Source organism: Nyctereutes procyonoides, unplaced genomic scaffold (assembly GCF_905146905.1).
Source record: "Nyctereutes procyonoides isolate TBG_1078 unplaced genomic scaffold, NYPRO_anot_genome, whole genome shotgun sequence".
NCBI lineage: Eukaryota > Metazoa > Chordata > Mammalia > Carnivora > Canidae > Nyctereutes > Nyctereutes procyonoides.
The window spans coordinates 46,617,600-46,629,994 of NW_026575140.1; the positions used below are offsets into that span (position 1 = coordinate 46,617,600).

The window sequence follows — 12,395 nt, forward strand, 5'->3', positions numbered from 1 at the left end:
AACTAAAGCACTAACTCAAAAAGATATATGGCACCCCATTTTCACTGCAGCATTATTTACAATAATCAAGATGGAAACAACCAAAGTGTCCACTGATAGATGAATGAATAAAGAAAATGTTGTATACGTACACAATGAGGGTTTTATTTAGTCATTTAAAAAGAAGGAAATCTAGCTATTTGCAAGAACACGGATAGACTTTAAGGGTGTTATGGTAAGTAAGACAGAGAAAGACAAATACCACATAATCTCGTTTATATGCAGAATCTAAAAATAAAAACCAAAACTAAGCTTATAGATACAGAAAATAGATTAATGGTTCCCAGAGGTGGGGGACCAGGGTCAGGAGAAATGGGTGAAGAGAGTCAAACTTTCAGATATAAAGTAAGTCAGTCATGGGGACATAATGGATAGCGTGGTGACTACAGGTAAATAACACTGTACTGCAAATTTGAAAGATCCTAAGAGAGTAAATATAAAAAGTCCTCATCACAAGGGAAAAAAAAAATTCTGTAACTATGTAAGGTGACAGATATTAACGACACTTGTGTTGATCATTTCACAGTATATACAAATGTTGAATCATTATATTGTACAACTAAAACTAACATAATGTTATATGTCAGTTATATTTCAAATAAATAAAAGGAGAATAATGAAGAGGAACAGAAAGACAATAGAAATCCCTATGTGGCATATATTTTTTAAAAAGGTGGTGGGGGCCGAGCGGGGCGGGCGGGGTCGCGGCGCCGCCAGGGTGCGCACGCTGAACCGCATCGTCACCGTGTCCCAGGACATGGGCATCCGCAGGAACGGGGACCTGCCCTGGCCCCCGCTCAGGAATGAATTCAAGTATTTCCAAAGAATGACCACGAACTCCTCTCTGGAAGGTAAACAGAATTTGGCGATTATGGGTTGGAAGACATGGTTCTCTATTCCTGAGAAGAATCGACCTTTAAAGGACAGAATTAATATAGTTCTCAGCAGAGACCTCAAGGAACCTCCACAAGGAGCTCATTTTCTTGCCAAAAGTCTGGATGATGCTTTAAAACTTACTGAGCAACCAGAATTAGCAAATAAAGTGGACATGGATTGGATAGTGGGAGGCAGTTCTGTTTATAAGGAAGCCATGAACAAACCAGGCCATCTTAGACTATTTGTGACAAGGATTATGCATGAATTTGAAAGTGACACATTTTTCCCAGAAATTGATTGGAGAAATATAAACTTCTGCCAGAATACCCAGGTGTTCTTTCTGATGTCCAGGAGGAGAAAGGCATTAAGTACAAATTTGAAGTATATGAGAAGAAAGATTAATGTGAAGATATTTTTTGATTTATTTCAAGTTAGTTCCCCCCCCCGCCAAACAATTCTATCTGTATTTTAATATTAGAAAAAAAAACTTTTGTTGAATCTAAGTCAATGGATAATTCTAAGCAGTGTGAATTTATTAATCTTAACTAGACCATATCAGACATCATTTGTGAAACATTTCTTGCTTTAACTGTGTGTTGCCCATCAAGGACCAGCACCTGCCTAGGGTAATATATCTACCAAGAGCCAAAGAGAGACAATCCCTGATAGCATGAGTTGAAACCAGGACTTACAAAGATAGGACTAGACAGATTTGTCCTAAACTCAGAAATGGGTTAAAACTGAAAAGCTAGGGCTCAAATATTAAAAGAAAATTAGATCAAAATAGGAACTTTGATTTATCTATATCACACTTCTGAAAAAGTTCTGTTCACTCAGGAAATCAGTAAGTTGAGAACTCTACTAATTCCATAGGGACAGTAAAGAGGCAGGTAGGACACTACCTTTTTAAAGGTTAAAAAGAAATGTCGGAGACCTCTAAAAACTGTTTTAGATCTTCAGTGAGATTCCATGGGATGTTATGATGTAAGAAGAATAGAATGTTCCTTATAGAAAAGAGTAATAACAGCACATGGCTAAAATTAGAAATTAAGAAGGTGGGCAGCCCCGGTGGCGCAGCGGTTTAGCGCTGCCTGCAGCCCAGGGCATGATCCTGGAATCCGGGATCGAGTCCCACATCGGGCTCCCTGCATGGAGCCTGCTTCTCCCTCTGCCTGTGTCTCTGCCTCTCTCTCTCCTGCTCTGTATCTCTCATGATTAAATAAAATAAAATCTTTAAAATAAAAAAGAAATTAAGAAGGTAATGAATTGAAAATAGATAATGCTAGAAATCAAAATTATGAAGATGGAAACTAAATTAAACTTCGCTGAATTAAAAAATGAAAATTAAAACACATTTTACCCATCATGTTAGCAAAGATGTGGATTGTTAGGTATCCAAAGAAATAGCAATTTTTTTTGCCTTGTAAATTAACATAACCTTTTTAGAGTTTAAGTTAGCAATATCAATTAAAATTCACAATAGTCTGAGTTTGGACCCAGGGCTTCCACTTCTAGAAATTAATCCTAAATAAAGAGATGGACCCAGGGCACCTTGGTGGCTCGGTGGTTGAACACCTGCCTTCGGCCCAGGGCATGATCCTGGAGTCCTGGGATCGAGTCCCTACATGGAGCCTGGTTCTTCCTCTGCCTATGTCTCTGCCTCTCTCTGTGTGTCTCTCATGAATAAATAAATAAAATCTTTTAAAAAATAAATAAATAAATAAATAAATAAATAAATAAATAAATAAAGCTGGTGGGGAGGCAAGATGGTGGCATGAAATAAACAAGTCATGACATTTAGGTTTACATTATATTTAAAGCGCCCCCATTCCAAGAAGAGCATGTGCACCTGACCCCTGAACAAGATGGGGGTTAGGGACACTGACCTCCTGCATAATTAGAAATCCATGTCTAACTTCTGACTCCCCCAAAACTTAACTACTGAATTCAACTGCTGTTACCCGGAAGCCTTACATGTAACATATACGGTCAAGTAACACACACTTTGTGTATGTATTATATACCATATTCTTCCAACAAACTAAAGGAAAGAAAATGTATTAAGAAAACCATAAGGAAGAGAAAATGCATTTACAGTACTATATATTTATTGAAACAGATCGGCATATAAGTGGACCCATGCAGTTCAAGGGTCAACTGTAGTTCTGACCATTAGAACGTTATGATGAACACAGCCAGTTAAATTAACCACTTCCCCCTAAATCCAATTCCTCAAAACTGTACATAGCTATCACTTACTTTTATTAGCCCATCGAAGTTCTTCAAATTAAGTCATATGTTAAGTAAAATAAGCTTCAAGTAAAAGTGGCAAGAGTAACTTCTAGGAGTGCATGAAAATGACAGTAAGGACATCTAACAAAGCGAAGCAATCTGGATGCGAGCCACCAGTCCTAGCTCAAGCTTACCTCAGATTCTAGAATCTGAAAAGCAGATGGGGTATGTAGAAGAAATGAAAGCTGTGGCCCAAAACAAGAACAAAAGGGCCTGGAAGCAGAAAACAAATTTGCCAGGAAGAACTGCAGAAATGTTTCCTGACTACAGTAGGAAGGCAAGGCAGGAGGGAGTCCAGAGGGAGGGGTTGAGTCAAAGTCTGTCAGATGCCCATGCAGGGCAGTACTCCACTCCTGCTCCCCAACCCTTACAAACAAAACAGCAGAGTCAACATGATGCTGCATACCTAGGAAGGCTCTTCTCCAGAAAAGGCATATGAAATGGCCATGCAGAGTGGAGCTATGGTGGTGACACCAGCGTTAAACACCTGGCATGAATGTAAGGCTCCTCAGCCTGCTTGCCCTTTTGAATGAAGCCATCCAGGAGAACCGCCCAGCTCACATGAGGACCTAACAGAAATGAGACCTGGATACCCACGAGCCCACACAAGCAACCTAAAAGACAGCCATAAATCAAATGCAGGAGAAGGAGCAACCTGAGAGATAAAAATAAAGATGAACAAAGTAAGCAACACTCGAGACAAGGATAATTTCTAGAACTTGGAAAAATATGTCAATTAGAATTCTCAGAAAACACTGAAGTAGCTATTACATCCACAAAAAGGAGCCATTATAAAAGAAATGAAAGACCAGAAAAAAAGAGCTCTGAAAATTATGACTGCCAAATGATTTAATAGAAGAGTAGGAAAAAACTTGGAAACTTTATCTAGAACATTGTCTGTTTGCACTGAAACAAAAGAAAAACAAACAAAAAAAGGAAAAATAATGGAAATAGACCAACCCAGGCAATCCAAAACAGTAGTCTCAGAAAGAAAAATAGAAAACTACCAAAGTAATAATCATCACCTAGAACGAAAGCACACAAATCTCTGGATTGATGCCAATTAGAATTCAGTTCGGGGGAGGGGGGACACTCACCACAGACTCAGGAAAGATTCTAAGAGTTTCCAGGGAGAAAAAAGTTCGGTTACAAATGGTCAGGTACCAAAATGACTTCAGGGTTCTCACATTATGCAATAATGCCTTCAAAATTTTGTGAAAGTTATTTTCATCTTTAAATCCTATCCTCAGCTAAAATATTCATTAATTCCAAAGTTAGAATAAGGATATTTTTAAAACATAAATTCTACCCTCTCCCAGAAGGAGCCACAGAAGCCATCCTTCACATAGGGACTAAGAACATGCCTCTGCAGGCTGTGCACCCACCATCACAGCAGCCACAGGAAGTCTTGGCTCTCAGGCTAACAATCTCGATCTTCAGACTACTCAGTGGAGACAGGGAACAGCCCCAAAGCACTCACCTCTATCCAATGAAATTCTAGAGCGAGACCAGTACAGTGCATCTAGGACACCACCTTAGTAGGTCTCCTATCTTCCATTAACAGTGAAAGACAAGACTGAGTCCCAGACCTCCTGGCCCACATCAAAGAGTCAAGAGGTTACTTCCAATATTCTCTTCCCTGCCCCCATGTCTTCTGTCTCATTGCCAACATCAGTTGTTCACTGGGACCAACTTCACCATGCCCTTCACCAAGCCCAGGACTCCTTACTGCTGACATTTGAAGATCCACAAGCACAGCCCCCCTACCCAGCCCAACAAACTCTGGATCAGCACCATTTTGCTATTTGTGAGGCCCCCAGTGAACATCCCATTCACCTCAGCGCACTCCAGGGAAAACTGGGATGTCCTATGAGGACATTGCCCTCCTTAAACACTGTCAAATGGGGACTGTCTGTCTCTCCCACAGCCTTGGAATCACTTGACGTGGAGATGGAATGTGTGTCTCCATCAGCACGTCCCCTCAGCGCAACTTCCAGATCACCTGTACTAAAGCCTCCTAGCTTGGAGTCACCTATGACCCCTCATGTCATCTGCCTTCATACCTCAACTCTGTAATCCTTTGATGCAACCCAAGCCCCCAATCCACTCCTACCACCACATCTCACACTCTCTTGCCCTTCTGCTATCCTCGCCTCTTCCTCAACCTAAATCCCACAGCCAAACACACACCCTCAACTTCCGCATCCCTCACTGCGCACATCAAACCACAAGCCTACTTAAAGCCAACTCTCCCCTGGTACCTTGCCAGCACCCCTACAGCTGAATGGGTCTGGAGAAAACATCACAATCACACTAGATCCACGACACAACCCGAAGACCCCTGATGCTGTCTGACATGCCACTATTTCCCTCTCCGTTCACTCTCCCACACCCCAGGACTGTCTACACCTCCCTACTCCTCCTCTACCCTGAGTGGATGTCACGGCTCCTACTGCACTGAGAGACCCTGAGCCCTAAAAGACAAGTTCCCCAGCTTTTTACCACCACATGTACCCACACATTCTGCCTTCCTACCTGCTAACACAGAGGAATTATCCACGGTCCTCCCTCTCCAGTCATTTCCTTCCACAGCACATTGGATCCCGGCTTCTCCTATTTTTGTAAAGGCATTGCTCCGCCAATTCCCTTCTTTTACAGAATCAGATTTTCCTTTTCCAGATCATTCCTATGACCACGTAAATATGCAGTAACTTCTCCCACCACCAAAGCCCCACTACATTCCGCAGCAAACTCACCCTCTCGAATACTCACCCCTCATTCACTCCTGAACTCGCTCTCCTAGGCTACTGTGCCTCCTCCTTCTTTCACCAAAACCACCTGTCAGGGTTCCCAACGACCTAGCCTGTGCTAATTCCAACGGTCACTTCCTAGACCTCATTTCATTGGACACACTGGATCCCTCTCTCTTCTTTTACAGAAGTTCTTTCTGTGGCTTCTGAGACTCTGTTTTCTTCCTGGCCCCAGCCGCAGCGAAGCCTTAGTCTCCACGCCCATCCCTGCTCTCCCAAGCAAACATGGAAGCAAGTGCCCCCAACATGAGGCCCTGGCGCTCCTCTCCACCTATCCCACCCCTTTGATACTCCAGCCTCCTAAATCGTCTTCCTGCTTCCAGACTTGCCTCCCGTCAGTCTATTCACTCCACCGTAACCAGAGTGAACCTCTGAAGCCAGAACTCTCCAACGGTTTCCACCTCTCAGAGTCCTTGCTCACCCCGCGGCAGCCTCCTTCCTGCTGCTTGAACACAGGTATGCGCCTACCTGAGCGCAGCCTCCGCCTAAAATCCTCTTCCTCCTAACGTCTACGTGGTTAACCGCCTCCTTCAAGTTCTTCCTTTTTAAGATCGCATTCATTTGAGAGAGCGGGAGAGAGTGAGCGAGGGAGCCTGCAAGCAAAGCAGGTGCAACAGCAGGGACCGGCGCCCCGCCCGCCGTGCGCCTCCCGCCGCGCTCGCCCGCTCGCAGCGCCCCGCCCCCTGCGCCCGGCCCAGCGCCCAGCGCCCAGCGCCTCCCGCCCACGCCCGCGCCCGCGCCGCCTGCCCCCGGGCGCGCGCCACCCCCCCCCCGCGCTGGCCTCGGCCCCCCGCCCTCTACCTCCCGCAGGCGCCGCGGGCCGTCCCACGAGGAGGGCTGAGTGGCTGGTGAGACCCTACCCTCGGCGCCAAAGAGCGGGCCTCTGGGAGAGGTGGCCCCTGCCGCAGCGCCTCTGGGAGCGGTGTCGGGCTGGCGGCGGCGGGCTCCGGACCCTCGCCGATTCCTCGTCCGGGAGCTGGCGCCTTTGGGCCGGGAGCGGCCGAGCCCCGGCGGGGAGCGGGTGAGGAGCCCGGAAGGGGCCGGCGAGGGCCTGGGCTTGAGGAGCCGCGCCTCGGGCTCAGCGCCGAGGAGGGGGACGGCGGATGGCGGGCGCGGACCTGGCTCCAAGTCGCGCCCCGGGGCAGCCCGGGTGGCTCAGCGGGTCAGCGCCGCCTGCAGCCCAGGGCCTGATCCTGGAGACCCGGGATCGAGTCCCGCGTCGGGCTCCCTGCATGGAGCCTGCTTCTCCCTCTGCCTGTGTCTCTGCCTCTCTCTCTCTCTCTCCCCCTCTCTCTGTCTCTCATGAATAAATAAATAAAATCTTAAAAAAAAATCGCGCCCCGCCCCAGGGCGTCCTTCCTGGGTGTTGCCTGGGAGGGGGTGGATGTGTGGCTGAGCCCTGTTGCTCGGCGCTTTGGTCTCATTCATTTGCAATTCTTTCCGGTAACTGGGTCCTGTCGTTAGAAGGACACAGATTAAACCGGCCGGGGTCCAGAGCGCTCCGGAGGGCACGACCGGAGTGCAGGGGGTGGAGGAGGGACTGTCTTTTTCTCTTCGGAGAGCCACTTCCTGACGCTGTGTGAACAGCATTAACCCAGCCCTGGGCTGCCCACCCTGAAACCTTGGCATCCCCGAGCCACTCCGCTTAAGGAAAGGGAGGGTGGGCTTTTCTCCACGCAATGGGTGGAAATGGACCTACCTGTCTACCCCTCCCAGACCCGGATCGTCGTCAGTAACCGCGGCCACCTCCTGAAATAACTCAAAGGTTCTGTAATTTTTATTTTGATTTTTCAATCTTTGCCATTCTTGTGTCTCATTTCATATGACCTCAAAACGTTTTGACGTTTACGCTACATTTTGAAGAGATTCAACTGTTTAGTGACTCTACGTTGGGCATGGATTTTGAATTTAAACTTAACTTTGCAAATCCTTGGTGTCACTCGTTGTCTCATCTATTTAGAGTGGATTGTCAGTCACATTAAGCACTGACTCAGGAAAATGCAACAATAAATATAGATGCTGGGTCTTTCTGGCTTTAAAACCCTCATTACTCTCAAAACTTTGGGCACAAAGCAGACCCCAACAAATTATAACTGTTTACGTACAAACAATGGTGTGTTCTACAGCTGCCATGGGTGATAGCCAATTAATGTCCACAAAACTTCCTGCTTATACACCTGGTTGCCTGAGGTTTAGCCTGGGAAATCCTTTTTTAAAAAAATATATTTATTTGAGAGTAAGGGAGAGAGCCAGCAAACGTACAGGCAAAGCAGAGGGAGCAGCAGGGGAAGAGGGAGAAGCAGGCCCCCAGTGGAGCAGGGAGCCCTGCAGGATTCATCCCAGGACACCGGGATCATGACCAAAGCCAAAGGCAGAAGCTTAACCAATTAAGCCACCCAGGTGTCCTATGCCTCCTTCAAGTCTTTGCTCATATTTTACACCTCCTTGATGAGGCCCACACTGACGACTCCCTTCAGCTCACCCAATTATCCTCCTTATGTTCTATTTTGTCCTAGCACTTTTCCCTTCAAATATACTATAAAACTGGTACATTTTAAAAAACTGGTACATTTTTAATGTCTTTTTGTTTAATGTCTGTTTGGCATTTCCCAATACTTAGAGAAGTACCCGGCACAGAGACACTCGGTGCAAAATACACATGGGAAAAAAATACACATGGAAAGAATGAGTATTCAAAGAGTTAACACCTTTAGTGTATAGAAAGCACTTATATCCGCATATTAGCAAGAAGCAAATTCGCAACAAAAATATAAGTAGTGAATAATTCTGTAAATACTTCATTAATTCAAGCACAGGAAGCTTTAAGAATGCTGTAATACCACTATCAAGAGGTAACTACCATATACCTTTTGGTTTATAGCCTTCCAGATTTTCTTCTAGGCATTTATGCATGTGTACAAATTTTTTTACTTCTAAACTCAAAGATTAAAAATGCCACCAAATGTTAGAGAGGGCTCAGAGAAGTAGATGTTCTCATGTACATCTTCCAGTGGGACTGTAAAGTGGTACAAATATTCTAAAGAGCAACGGGGTGATATGTCACAGTCTTTAAATATTAACTCAGCAATTTAATCCTAGGAATTTATCTGACTAGAGTAATCTGCTAGGTGTCCAAATGTATAAATAAAATTCAGTAAATTTATAATAGCAAAATTCCAATAATCTAAAGTGCCTAACATAGTTCAGCCATTAACATGACATATACCTACATTATAATTGAAAAATGAACATAATATACTAATTTTTAAAAGCTAGAAATAGTATATACAATTCAATCCCATATTTGCAAAAAATTAATATATACAAGGTGTATAGGTGTTTAGAAAGCAGTCTGAAGTGGTGCCTGGGTGGTTCAGTCGGTTAAGGTCTAACTTTGGCTCAGGTCATGATCCCAGGGACCTGAGATCGAGCCCTACGTCAGGCTTGGCATGAGCAGAGAGTCTGCTTCTTGTCCCTCTGCCCCTCCCCTGCTTCTGTTCGTGTTCTCTCTCTCTCAAATAAAATCTAAAAAAGAAAAGAAAAAAGAGAGCAATCTGGAAAACTATAAATAGTTCATCAATGACTATTCTCTTATCTTTTTAAAGATCTCATATCTAAGTACTCTCCACACCCAACGTGGGGCTCAAAACCCTGAGATCGAGAGTTGCATGCTCTATGGACTAAGCCAGCCAGGTGCCCGAAGACTCTTCTCTAGTTAGTAAGATTACAGGCTTATGTTCTTCCTTATAATTCTAGGTATATTCCACTTTTTTAAAAGAGGCTTTTTATCTTGATGATAGTTGACTTTTGCCTTTGTTTCCCTTGCCTTTTGAGATATATCTAGGAAAAAGTTGCAGTGGCCAAGATCATAGAATTGCTGCCTGCATTTTCTAGTGTTTTGGTGGATTGCCATCTCTCATCAATTTTGAGTCTATTTTTGTGTACCATGGAAGAAAGTGGCCAGTGTCATTCTTCTGCATGTGGCCTCCCAATTTTGCCAACACCATCTGTTGAAGAGACCATATTTTTTTCTATTAGATATTTTTTGCTGCTTTGCCGAAGATGAATTGACCATAGAGTTGAGGGTCCATTTCTGGGCTCTCTGTTCTGTTCCATTAATCCTTGTGTCTGTTGTGCCAGTGCCATACTGTCTCGATGATCACAGCTTTGTAATACAGCTTGAAGTCTGGAATTGTGATACCCCCAGCATTGGTTTTCTTTTGCAATGTTACTTTGACTATTTGGGGTCTTTTCTATTGCCATACTAATTTTAGGATTGTTTGTTCCAGCTTTGTGAAAAAAGTTGATGGTAATTGTAGGGATTGCATTGAATCTATAGATTGCTCTAAGTAGCATAGGCATTTTAACAATCTTTGTTCTCCAGTCCATGAGCACAGAATGTTTCTGCCATTTCTATGTGTCTTCCTCAATGTCTTTCATGAGTGTTCTGTAGTTTCCTGTGTACAGGTGCTTTGCTTCTTTGGTTAGGTTTATTCCCAGGTATCTTATGGTTTGGGGTGCAATTGTAAATGGGATCAACTCTTTAATTTCTCTTTCTTCTGTCTCATTGTTAGTGTATAGAAATGCAACTGATTTCTGTGCATTGATTTGCTATCCTGCCACTGTGCTGAATTCCTGTATGAATTCTAGTAATTTGGGGGTGGAGTCTTTTGGGTTTTCATGCAAAAGAATATTTTGTCATCTGCAAAGAGTGAGAGTTTGACTTCTTTGCCAATTCAGGTGCCTTTTATTTCTTTTTGTTGTCTGATTGCTGAGGCTAGGATGACCAGTACTGTGTTGAACAACAGTGGTGAGAGTGGACATCTCCATCATGTTCCTGATCTTAGGGGAAAGGCTGCATTGAGAATGATACTCGCTGTGGGCTTTTTGAATATGGCCTTTATGATGTGGAGGTATGTTCCCTCAATCGCTACACTGTGGAGTTTTAATCAGGAAAGGATGCTGTACTCTGTCACATGCTTTTTCTGCATTTGTGAGAGGATGACATGGTTCTTGTCCTTTCTTTTATTAATGTGATGTATCACATTGATTTGTGGATGTTGGACCATTGTTGCGGCCCAGGGATAAATCCCACTTGGCTGTGGTGATTAATCCTCTCACTGTACTGTTGGATCCTATTGGCTAGTATCTTGATGAGAATTTTTGCATCCATGTTCATCAGGGATAGTGGTCTGTAATTCTCCTTTTTGGGGGGTCTCTGTCTGGTTTTGGGATCAATGTAATGCTGGCCTCATAGAAAGAGTTCAGAACTTTTCCTTCCATTTCTGTTTTTTGAAACAGATTCAGAAGAATTGGTATTATTTCTTTTTTAGATGATTGGTAGAATTCCCCATAGGAAGCCATCTGGCCCTGGACTCTAGTCTGTTGGTTGATTTTTGATGACTGCTTCAATTTCTTTGCTGGTTATGGGTGTGTTCAGGTGTTCTCTTTCTTTCTGTTTCAGTTTTGGTAGCTTAGGTTTCTAGAAATGCATCCATAACCTCCAGATTGCCTACTTTGCTTGCATATAGTTGCTCATAGTGTGTTCTGAGAATTGTTTGTATATCTTTTTTTTAAAGATTATTTATTTATTTATTTATTTATTTATTTATTTATCTATTTATGAGAGAGAAAGAGAGAGAGAGAGAAGAGAGAGAGAGAGAGAGGCAGAGACACAGGAGGAGGGAGAAGCAGGCTCCATGCCGGGAGCCTGACGTGGGACTCGATCCCGGGGCTCCAGGATCACGCCCTGGGCCAAAGGCAGAGGCTAAACTGCTGAGCCACCCAGGGATCCCCTGTTTGTATATCTTTGTTGTTTGTGACTTTTCTTCTCCTTCGTAATTTTACTTATTTGGGTCTTTTTTCTTTGTGATAAGTCTGGCCAGGGAGTTATCAATCTTATCTTACCAATCAATCTTATTAATTTTTTTTCAAGCTCCCAGTCTTGCGATCTCTTTTGCCATTCTTTTGCTTTCTGTTTCATTGATTTCTGCTCTAATCTTTATTACTTATCTTCTATTGCTGGGTTTAGGCTTTATTTGCTGTTCTTTCTCCACCTCCCTTAAGTGTAAGATTAGGTTGTGTATTTGAGACCTTTCTTGTTTCTTGAGAAAGGCTTGTATTGCTGTATACTTCCTTCTTAGGGCTGTCTTTGCTGCATCCCAAAGGTATTGAACAGTTGTGTTGTCATTTTCATTTGCTTCCATGAATTCTTTAAATTCTTTAATTTCCTGGTTGACACATTTGCTCTTTAGCTTCCAGGTATTTCAGTTCTTTCCAAATCTCTTCTGATTGAGTTGTTTCAAACATTGTGGTCTGAAAATATGCAGGGATTGATCCCAATCTTTTGGCACTGATTGAGACCTGATTTTGACCCAG

General features: G+C 43.7%; 1 pseudogene; it reads left to right on the plus strand.

Annotated features, from left to right (window-relative positions):
- Positions 1–655: 655 nt before the first annotated feature.
- LOC129496887 (dihydrofolate reductase-like) lies at positions 656–1,425 on the plus strand (annotated as a pseudogene).
- Positions 1,426–12,395: the final 10,970 nt, after the last annotated feature.